The following is a 12,019-nucleotide window of genomic DNA, read 5'->3' as shown; positions in this document are numbered from 1 at the left end:
CCTAGGTGATGGCGCAAGGCACTTGAATATATGCACAAGGTGCCTAGTAGAGCCTCTTTTAGCTATATCCACTTCAATAATAAGCAGAGGACATATTAAACCCCTGAGAAGACAAGTAAAATCTAAGGCACTGCGTCCTCTGCTTGCCCCAGATGTGCAGGAGAGGATGCAGAGGTGTTTACCTCATGGTGTGAGATTGCCTGGTGACAGGATAGTTTTGGCTAAAGGTCACAGACAAACTTTTGTTATGGTTGGGGAAGACGGATTATTCACCCCAGAGGGATGCCCTGATGTAAATAAAGTGAGCAACAAATTAGATGATTTGGGCTTTTCATTGGCTAAAAGGGAATTGCAAACGCCTGGAAGGTCCCCATTACACTGATTTTGTAGTCTTGTTTTATACACAGTGCTAATTTGACCCGAAGGTACTGGAGCGCTTTTCATGAGCACCATTTACATTAAAAAAGGACACATTCAGTTTTGGTTTTTTTTTTTGCTGTTTTTTTTTTTAGGTAGGGCGAGATTAAGTGATTTACCCTGAATCACAGGATGCTGAGTCGGCACATAGACTCGAACATGGGGCCAGAATGGGAAAAACCCTTTGCTACATCTGGCCCCTGGTTCCCCAGTTCCTGAGTAGACAGCTCTGGACACGACTTTATATGGAGAAGAAAAAGGAGAGTACACAAGAACCCCAGGGTATGTGTATGAAATAGCGTGATTCAGTTGGTTCACTCGGGCCCAGGTTCAGGCAGGGCAGCGACTATCCCAGAGAATACACGCCGGAAGCAGGTGGAGTAGGCACCCCAGGGGAACACAGAAATACTCAAACTGACACAAAATCACAGGTAAGAGACTCGTACCTGGAGCGGAATGTTCAGTGGGGGTGACGTCCTCGGCGGCGCACTCTGTTTCCCACCCTCCTCCCCTCCACTTGACCGGTGACCGGCAACGCGAGAGAGACTCATTTTAAAGTGATACCCAATGCTAACGGGACAGAAAATTGAACACAGTGCCCTTGTACAGGCCCCCAAAATGGAAAGTTATGGTTTCAAAATGGTTATTGTTTATTTTTCTTATTGGTTTTTATAGAGGCCCAAAAGGGCAACGATACAGTTCTGTCGCATTTGATATGGGGACATGAGCTTGTGATGCTTCGACTGCACAACTTCGCGGAACAGACCATCCTCAATCACTAAGTAAATGAATTGTGAGATTACTGACTTTACTTGTCAACTCAATCGGGTTTCCTAGTATTATCAACATCCTTAATGCAGCTGAGTATGTGACTAGCTACAAGCTAGATATCTGGGACCGTATCATGAAGGGCTGCGCTGTCTCTGCCCAGAGCCGAGAACTTGTTTTTATGCGCCCGCAGAAGGTGTGGTGAATTCATGTAACCGATATTTCTTTGAATTGTTCCAATTTTTTTTAGACAGTACCGCTCAGAAAGAGGCAAACTCTGTTTCTAGATGCACTGTGTGAAAATCAAGCGTTCACGAAAAATATTGGGTTAACTTAATTCACTTTACACACTGCACTGAGTTAGCGCAGCACTTCATGCTACGGCCACTGCCTGTGTGTCCTCTTGTTAATATTTTCTGAAAGCTTAGACGGTTGTGTCGATATATAACTTATAAACTATGAAACGATGTGAACCGAAAATGCTAATAACAGTGGTTCTACTTGCCAGGGAAAACCCGAATTCGGTGGACAGTGAGAAGTGTACCAGTGAAATGATGAAACGGGTTTCACCTCACATGGTACACTCCACACAAGGCCGACTGTGTATTGGAATTGTGTTGTGCGTGGTGACACACAAGGAACCAAAATGCCAGTCAGTTAACTCTACAAAGACTCATCTTCTGATCACGAGACATAGTTTTCAACAAACAGTTCGCGGTCCCCGGACCCTCCTCGCGGCCCCGGACCCGCCTCGCGGCCAATATTTAGTGTATGTGAAGGTCGTTCGCCGAGTCAGCTCTTTTGATCGGTGCTGCCAACACACACAGAGCCTCTCTGTTCTCATAAACCGTGTGCCTGAGTACAATAACGAGAGCTCGCTGGCTCCTTGCGTCTTATCAAAAGTTGACATTTCGAAGCATTAAAAAGGTGACCTCATCATGGCTGGCGAAAAGCCACCTGTGTCTAGAGGCTGCCCGGCCTTATAAGGGAGGGCAGTAAAAAGGGGGATGAAGAGAATGCGAGGAAACAAACACATCCAATCGCTGGAAATACCTGCACGAGGTACAAAAACACCCGAGACTGAGAGCGTAGAGGTGGAACTGCAACCCTCGTCCCTATTGTGGGGACAGGTTCCTCGTTTTCTGGCAAACACATTTTTCGGTTACAGTTTTAGAATACCGATTGTTGCTCAAAAATTTGCAATTAGTTTTTGTAGCCTGAACTGCTAAATATCCAACCCCTTTACAAAATGACGCTCGTGACTCCTCCTGGAAGGACAAAAACGTACATGAAAAAAAGGTATGAACTGACATACAGCGGCAGGGCGCCCTCCTCGAGGAGCTTCATGTGAATTGAAACCAGGGATAATCAAAGGCCCGGCTTGCCTGACATTTAATTGCGCCACCTTGATGAACAGTAGCATGGGGCTGCTGTTCACTTGACAGAGCAGGAACAAAGCGGTGAAACAAACCACCATACTTTATTTGCAAGTTAACTTAAGTAGCAGTAAAGAAGAAAATAAGGTACCCTAGACAACTTTTCCTTAGGAATACCTTTAGTTTGAAAGACATCTTCATGCCGCTCCAATCGAAAAACAATGCCATTATTGAACCAAGAGGCAAGTCATTTGTCAGGTGCAACTTGTGCATAGTCTTGAATGCTGTATAATTGGAACAACATGATAGTTTATTAAATAAAACACAAGAGAAGATTTTGTACAGCACACATCCTGAACTCCTGCATTTCAAGGGGCTCTCATATGTGGTAATGAAGAAAAGGGAGGCAACGTGAATATAACCAATTGACTAGGATCACACAATTAGGTCAAGTGGGGAAGCCAGGACTGATAACAGGCTTTCTGGTTTCACATTTTACAAATTTACCCACCAGATGAGTATCTCTTTCCCTCTCACATTTTACAATAGAAGTTAATGCTTTGACTTCTATTTTTGGGGCATGAAAATAGAGCATTGGTGGCAGACAGAAGCCACGTGAAAGCTCATTTGTTGTCCATACCATGCATCTGGTTCGCGTCACCCCAACCCTCACACAGTATTGATCCGTGCGGCCCTTGAGTATGCCACAGACAACTTTGCAGCCCCGGGGAGATGTTTGTGAGTGCCATGATCTAAACCATCACCTGTTTGAACTGCATTGGGCTTCAGGGGTACCCAAAAGTAATTCTCAGACAGAAATGCAGGGCTTCTAAGAGCTCTCAGAGATTAAACTTCAAGGCTACACCTATGTAAAATGTTGTATCTAAGAATTTATACAATAATCTCCACAATCTCTGAAACCAGTGGTTCCCAAACTTTTGTGACCCTCGGCTCCCTTCACCTATATTGGCCACTGCCCGTGGCTTCCCATTATGTTACTTTTTTTTTCTTCGGGTGGGCGATGTAAGCCCAGCCTCAGGAGTACTTCAATTATATTAACGAGCATAACATGGATGTTTTGTATGTTTCCTCCTCCCTGCTAGACCACATAACCTCCAATTCAACCTCTCATTCTTAAACATCTAAATAATGTAGCCACATCTCCCCTCTGTGTCACAATTGCTGTCCTCCATGCACGTATTTTCTTCTCTGTTTACAACGTCATTACTTTGCCTTGACCACACACACATCACACCTCAGCCTTTGGAGCACACATTCTGCCTTCAATCTGGACACTTTCTCCTCTAACAGTACTTGATCATTCACCAGTGCTTAATTTGTGCTTGTCTCCGGTGCAGAGCACTAGCACTTATTTTTGAAGGCCGGCATTTATTTTTCTACCTCAAGCATTTACTGTGAGCAAAAGACATATGGGAAAGACTGAGGAAGAGAAAAACGAAATAGTGTCACAACTGGAGAAAACAGAAATCTGCAAGAGTGAGCTGACGGGGCAGGGATTGGTTTTAAAATCATTGAAGAGGCGTGAGATGGCTTCATTATTATACTGCCTCAGTATTCGGTTTTCCCACATTTAATTGCAGCAGCTACATGTTTAAGAGGAGGGCTTTGGGTACCAGCACGTTTTTATTTACAAATTAAGCACTGTCGTTCACACTCCCACTCTGCAGTTTCTTAAGAATTTAGAAGGCACCGCTGCCTTAAATTATTTCAAAGGCTTCAGCTTTTGATAACTGTGCTTTCCAAGTTCCACTTGGTCTGTACCTCCCATAGCCGTTTTTCTGGCCTCCCACCGAAAATTGCCTTCCCCTGGCAGTAAGACTCAGTAAGTAATCTGATTTGGGCAAGTGAGGGAGGACTGTGGGCCTATAATTTATTTTGGACAATTTACTAGCATTTTGTAAACACAAATGGGGAAAAAAAGGAAAGGTGTGCTTTATAATGAGAAAAGGGTGGAAGGCTAATCTTTCACAAAGCAGAAACGCTGCAATTTTCCCCTGGAATTATCATCAAGGAACTAATAATTCTAATCATGTCTTCTAATCTAAATAAACAAACTCAACTTGTGTGTGTGTGCTGAGTCAAGCTGTTAGCAGTTTTCTCCCGTCCAGAAACTACACAGGGGCCTCCTTTGGAGTGCTCGCCCCGGGGAAATATCCATCTGTTTTAAAAACAGAACATTAGTTATTAATAGTACTATAATTACTATATCAGCGCTGGTTAGGAGAATTTCCTGCGCATTCCAGTGATCTCTGGTCCTGCTGTGCCCGGTCTCTCACCCTAGATTAGAAATCCTAATAATAATAATTACCTGATTATCGTAAATTCAACAAGGAACACGTCCAATGTGCGCACTTCAATGAGGATCCCACGGGAGCAATAACATTCCAGTGCTCTCTTCTGAATTGCTGAGCGCCTGGCAATGATGAAGGCTTTTATTTAAGAACGTAATCACGCTAGGTGAAATCATGCTGCAGACGGCAAGACGTTGACAGGTGAGGCTTATATAACTCCCCCACATGAAATGCTAATGTGGTACTCCCCTGCAAAATACTTTTAACTCGTCATAAGCAGGTAATTTATAAACTGCACGCATAAATCTTTTTAAAATTGTTCATATCATGTTTCCAAAATGCGCTCGGCGCCCCTGGCAACATCTAACGGCGCCCCAGGGTGCTGCGGCGCACAGTTTGGGAACCACTGTCTTGAACTGTACTCCAGGTTAATACGCCTCAGAGGAGTGCGAGGGACACAAGAGATGGTTTATAACAACCGGGACATTGGAAAGGAGAAGACTAGACTGAAGAGAAGGAACGCTTCCAGGTCAATGAAAGAGGCAACTTGGCCTAGAAGCACATTGATATCCTACATTTCCAGACAGACAAGTGCCAGGGAAAGGTTAGCAGTGCTGGCACAAGGTCATATTTAAAAAAAACAATGGTTTCGAGAGGTTTAAGGCATCTGTTAAGAATCCCATGTACCAGGGATCATAGTCCAGGGAGCAGCCATGTGTCGCACAGTCTAAGACTCAAGACCCCATTACGAGTTTGGCAGGCAGACCACCGGATGGCCATGGTGGCAGTCCTTCGAATGGCGGCAGGCTGACAGTCCTAGGACCGCCGGATTACGAGTTCCACACTGGCTGGTGCAACTGGCGAGTGCAGGCAGGGGGCAGTAGAATGGAGCCACTGCCAGCCATGCTCCCCTACCTGTCTGCAACAACGAGCAGACTGCGCCCATGCACCACGCATGCATGGGACACAGTGAACCCCTGAGCTCCAAATTTTTTGGGGGGCCCATAGGGCCCCATACCTGCCTGACTGCCAAGGTTTCCATGGCAGTGGGGAAGCCACTGACAGCTTGGTGGTCTGGCAGGTCGTAATGGCCATGGCAGTCCCAATGTCAGGATCTCCAACATTGGCTGCTGTGGTCACCGCCTTACTAACGATGGCAGTGCCGGCGGACTGCAGGTGGTCTTTTGGTGTTCATACTTCCAAACTCGTAAGCGGTCAGACCAGCACCATGTTGGTCCACGGGCCACCAAACTCGTAATGAGACCTTCAGTCTTTATAGAATATCTTTATGGAGAACAATGCTACCAGCTGGGAAACATCCAGAAGCACGACTCTGGAACAACTAAGTCGTGAACAACGCTTGCATGAACAACTTCATTTTTCTGACTCTTAACCACGCATGTGCTGAACAACGCACATGCATGGTTAAGGCACAGAAAAACAAAGTCGTCATTGGGAGAGGACGCGGTCAGGTAAGTGGGGCTGGGGGTTTGTTTTAGGGGTCGGGTAGTTTGGTTTTTAGGGGCGGGGTGGGGGGTCGGGGTAGTTCTGGTTTTTGAGGGTGTGGGGATGGGGTAGGTTTGTTTTTAGGGGCGGGGTGGGGGGTCGGGGTAGTTTTAGGGGCAGCGGTGGGGGCAGGGTTGTTTTAGTTTTGGGGCAGGGTCAGGGTAGTTTTAGGGGCAGGGTTGTTTTAGTATAGGGGCAGGGTGGGGGGCTAGGATAGTTTTAGTTTTGGGGCAGGATAGTTTTAGTTTTTAGGGGGGTTGTGGCAGTTTTACTATTAGGGGCGGGGGTCGGGCAGTTTTCGTTTTTAGGGGTGGGTGGGGGGTCTGGCAGTTTTGTTCTTAGGGGTGGGGGGTCAGGGTTTAGTATTAGGGATGTGGGGGGTCGGGGTTGTTTTAGTTTTTTGGGCAGGGTGTAGGGCTCAGGTAGTTTTAGTTTTTAGAGGTGGGGGAGTTTTAGGTTTAGGGGCAGGGATGGGGGGGTCGGGATAGTTTTCATTTTTAGGGGCGGGGTGGGGTAGTTTTAGTATTGGGGGTGGGGTGTGGGGACTGGGTAGTTTTGTTTTTAGGGGCAGGGTGGGGGGGTCGGCGTAGTTTTGTTTTTAGGGGTCGAGGGTCGGTATGGTTTTAGTATTAGGGGGTGGGGAGTCTGGGTAGTTTTAGTTGCAAGGACAGGGGTAGGGTGTCAGGGTAGTTTTGTTTTTAGGGGTGCGGGGCAGGGTTGTTTTAGTATTAGAGGGTGGGTGTCAGGGTAGTTTTAGTTTTAGGGGCAGGGGTGGGGATTGGGGTAGTTTTTGTTTTGAGGTGGGGTACTTCTGGGCGTTAGGGCAGGTAGGGGGTCGCATGTTGGAACCACACATACAATCCCACACATACCTTTACCAGACATGCCTTTACAATGAAAAATCGTTGATAAGGCATGCGTTGTAAAGACATTCCTGGTAACAACGCGGTCGTTGTTCCGACTGCATTGTTTAGGCATGCATGGTTCCAGGATTAGTTGTTCCATCATATATTCCTACCAGCTCACATTCCCCTAAATGGGTTAAGAAAGACTTCCTTTATTTTTATTTCAAATAAATGTTGCTTAGTCATTGTGACAGCAAATACAGCACTCATGCAACTGACAATAGGACAAACCAGTTTCAAGACTGCGGTGAAAACAGATAGCTCCGTTTTGTAAAATTGGGTACCAGAGTGTAGAAGGGTGTGGAGCAAGATGTTAGGGTGTAAAAGGAATGTAAAATGTAATTAGCAGTTGGGGTTGAACATCCCAGTCACTGTTGATCCCCAGAAAATAGACATCAGAGATCATGTCCTCACTGTTTACAACATCCTAGAAGCTGACTGGTCATCACTGTATCAGTGAGCCCAAACCCATGTGGTAGGAAGAGGAAAAATCGAAATTTGAGCGATGTCTAAAAAGGTAATTCACAAAAGGCATCTTATGACACCTCTTTATATGAGAAGTTGTGACTCCTCTGTGAAGAGAGGATTCATCATTTCGTGACACAATGAGAGATGGAGTTATCTTTGACTTCAGAAGGCACTGTGAGTAGCAGATAGCAGTCTCCACTCCTAAGAGAGAACCCATCTGAGGCATTCTTGAAGCTTTACACTTTTCTTTAAGCAACAAGAGTGGGCAGTTCAGATGTTTGTTCAAACTTGACCCTACATTGTCATTCTGCTTCACAAGAACTATCAGAAGTCATTTAAGTGTATGACTTATTTCTCCATGTATAAATTTATTAGGGGTTTACAAAGAACCAGCCTGTGCTGCCTTTAATGCCAAGGAAGACATCATTTAACTCCGGATCTTCCAACACACGTTTGAACAGACATTTGGCAATGAAACATTAAATCGTTGAAAACAGGGCGATCAAAATTATAACAAGCTGGGACAAATAGTGTCTAACCAAAACCACAAATGAGAGAAACCATCTTAAGGTACACATAAAATGAATATGATGCCCTAGGAACAATGTAGACACTAATCCATGGTATTGGTCATTAATATAAAAAACCTAATTGAAAAACAAACCTCCCACAGTGTAATATTCTAATGCCGACAGAAAAAGAGGATGACCTACCTACAAAAAAGAACTAACAAAGTTCTAAGAACCCAATGAGGAACAAACAATCCAAAAATCGAGAAGAGTAGTACCGTCATAAACTTTTAATAGGAGCTAAACGTGTTTTCCTGTGAACTGAAGCAATATGCCCTTTGAAACAGTTCTCTGATTTGCAACTTGTTATTGTCAAAATAAGCGAATTTGCAAATAGTATCACCTTTATGTTTTAGGTTTCATTACTCTATTTGGTATATAGTTCTTTAAAATGGCCACACTTGGTGTGCTATCCTAAAAAAGTAAAGCAAAACTAAACATTCACAAATATTGTTTAGCCAGCCAAAAGAGAAGTGGCTCTCTCATATGAAAGAAAGAGCAAGACAGATAGGCAGGCACACAGAGTGGGTAACAGAAAGAAAAAGAGAGAGAGAGAGAGTGCAAACAAGAGTGAGAGACAAAGACAGAGCGATAGAGACAAAGAAAAACTAAAAGAGAACAAGAGACACTAAATGGAAACAGCAAGATAAAATGAAGACTCCTACAGCAGGAAGTAACAGATTCCAACTTTAGTGTTATCCACTTACAGGGTGCAAAAGACTCGAGTAGCGGAGTTTCACGTTGCTGCTATCAACTAACTACATTCCGTTTTATACACTACAGTCACCCATTCTTTGTTCTGGAATACATGAGTGCAAGCAGATGTCGCACATCTCTCTTGCTTCCATTCACCAAATAAGTGCAACCGAACGATTAGCATAGAAAGGATGTCATAAAAATATACCAGTAACATTACAAATGAAACTAAAAACATTTATAATTATGGCGAAAAAATCATCCTAAGTGGGGAGTTATTTAACAAAACTTATTGGAGCACCAATAACTCAAATACAGGGAGTGCAGAATTATTAGGCAAGTTGTATTTTTGAGGATTAATTTTATTATTGAACAACAACCATGTTCTCAATGAACCCAAACAACTCATTAATATCAAAGCTGAATATTTTTGGAAGTAGTTTTTAGTTTGTTTTTAGTTTTAGCTATGTTAGGGGGATATCTGTGTGTGCAGATGACTATTACTGTGCATAATTATTAGGCAACTTAACAAAAAAAAATATATACCCATTTCAATTATTAATTATTACCAGTGAAACCAATATAACATCTCAACATTCACAAATATACATTTCTGACATTCAAAAACAAAACAAAAACAAATCAGTGACCAATATAGCCACCTTTCTTTGCAAGGACACTCAAAAGCCTGCCATCCATGGATTCTGTCAGTGTTTTGATCTGTTCACCATCAACATTGCGTGCAGCAGCAACCACAGCCTCCCAGACACTGTTCAGAGAGGTGTACTGTTTTCCCTCCTTGTAAATCTCACATTTGATGATGGACCACAGGTTCTCAATGGGGTTCAGATCAGGTGAACAAGGAGGCCATGTCATTAGATTTCCTTCTTTTATACCCTTTCTTGCCAGCCACGCTGTGGAGTACTTGGACGCGTGTGATGGAGCATTGTCCTGCATGAAAATCATGTTTTTCTTGAAGGATGCAGACTTCTTCCTGTACCACTGCTTGAAGAAGGTGTCTTCCAGGAACTGGCAGTGTCACGACTCACGTGCTGCTTGCGCCTGGAATTTGCAGATCTGGTGGCGTGAATCTTCAATGTTCGGCTTTGGCCCAAAAAGGGGCGACTCTTTCTGGTAGCCACGGTGCTGTAGGCAATGGAGACACCAAGAACAGACCGTGCCCTTCAGAAAGTAGCGCCAGAGGGAAAAACCCCTTCCAAAGGGGAAAAACCTCCAAACAGGAAAAGTCCTGGAGAAAAACAAGAACAAACAAACAGGAATCCAAAAGGAGCAAAATTCAGAAAACACAGAATGCTGAGTCCAAAACCAAAAGGCAAGGAAATCAGGAGCGAAGACACCAACTGAGCAGAAAGTGTTGCAGCGCAAGGAAAGAGGAAAAACACAGCCCTTATATACCAACAAACAGGAAGTGACCCACAGGAAGTAAAAGGACACCATCTTAGATAGGGAAACAATATATAGAACAGAATAGTAGAGGAACCATAGAGAATAGGGAACAAGGAATGCTGGGAAAGCACAGGAATCTGGGAAGGAGGAAAAGACATAAAGAAAGGCACACAACAGACTGCAAACAGAAGAAAGGACAAGGAAACGAAGAAAAACAGGTAAGAGGGTTCAGAGACCCCTGGGACAGTGAAAGGCAGAAGGAAGAACGAGGCCCCAAGCAAATCTGGGGCCTCGAAACGCGCAGGAGAGGCTGGGGGCGCGCCGCGTCTTAATAACGCGGTGCGCGGCCCGAGCCGAACGCCCGGCCGAAGTCGAGCTCTCGGCTCGCGCCGCACCGCGCGGCGCGACAGTAGGTCCCCCTCCCGAAGGCCCAGGTTTAAGAGGGAATAAACAGTGAAAGCGTTGAGTCAGGAGAGGAGCGTGAACGGAAGAGGCATCTTCCCATGAACATTCACTGAGAGGATAACCCTTCCAATGAATCAGATACTGAAGTCGTTTATGAAAAAGACGAGAGTCACAGATTTCCTGCACTTCATATTCAGGAGCATCATTCACAAGGACAGGAGGTGGACAAGGAAACTGACGTGAGTAAGGATCAGGCACATAAGGTTTAAGCTGAGAAACATGAAAAACCGGATGGATCTTCCATGTATGGGGTAAGTGAAGACGGACAGTGACAGGATTGACCAACTGGAGAATACGGAAAGGCCCATAGTAACGAGGTGTGAACTTGTTTTGAGAGAGACGTGAGGGCAAGAATTTGGAGGAGAGCCAGACTTTATCTTGCAGATGATAATTTGGATTGGTTGTACGTCTCTTGTCTGCAGCCTTCTTCATATACCTCTTGGTATGTAACAAATTAGATCGAATTAGTTTATGGAGTTGGAGAAGGCGTTTGGAGAAATAGTTAATAGCAGGTAGAGGAGAGTTGGATTGTGGAGAAGTAGGGAAAGAGGTAGGATGAAAACCATAGGAACAGAAAAAGGGAGTGACCTTGGAGGCACTATGGACTGAGTTATTGTAGGAAAATTCAGCTAAAGAGAGGTAAGTGCTCCAGTTACTTTGGGTAGAATTGCAAAAGCATCGAAGATATTGCTCTAGTCCTTGGTTCAGACGCTCAGTCTGTCCGTTGGTCTGAGGATGGAACCCTGAAGACAGGGCTCTATTCATATTCAGTGTTTTACAAAAATGCTTCCAAAATCGGGAGATGTACTGAGGTCCTCTATCAGAGATTATGGTATGTGGAAGTCCATGGAGACGGAAGACATGATCTATGAATATTTGACCTAGTTCTTGGGAAGTAGGCAGCTTTTTTAGGCCAGTGAAATGAGCCATCTTTGTGAAAGAATCCACTGTGACCATGATAACCCGGTTTCCTGCTGATGGTGGGAGCGAACACATAAAATCAGTAGAGATAGTATGCCATGGGGCCGATGGAACAGGCAAAGGTTGTAGTAATCCTGCCGGTCTGGTGTGAGGTATTTTGACTTGGGCACATATGGGACAGGCCTGAACGTATCTTTCCACATCCAGTT

The sequence above is a fragment of the Pleurodeles waltl genome, chromosome 3_1 (genome assembly GCF_031143425.1).
Source record: "Pleurodeles waltl isolate 20211129_DDA chromosome 3_1, aPleWal1.hap1.20221129, whole genome shotgun sequence".
In the NCBI taxonomy this organism is placed as follows: Eukaryota; Metazoa; Chordata; class Amphibia; order Caudata; family Salamandridae; genus Pleurodeles; species Pleurodeles waltl.
Note: the sequence above shows the minus strand (reverse complement) of the source record.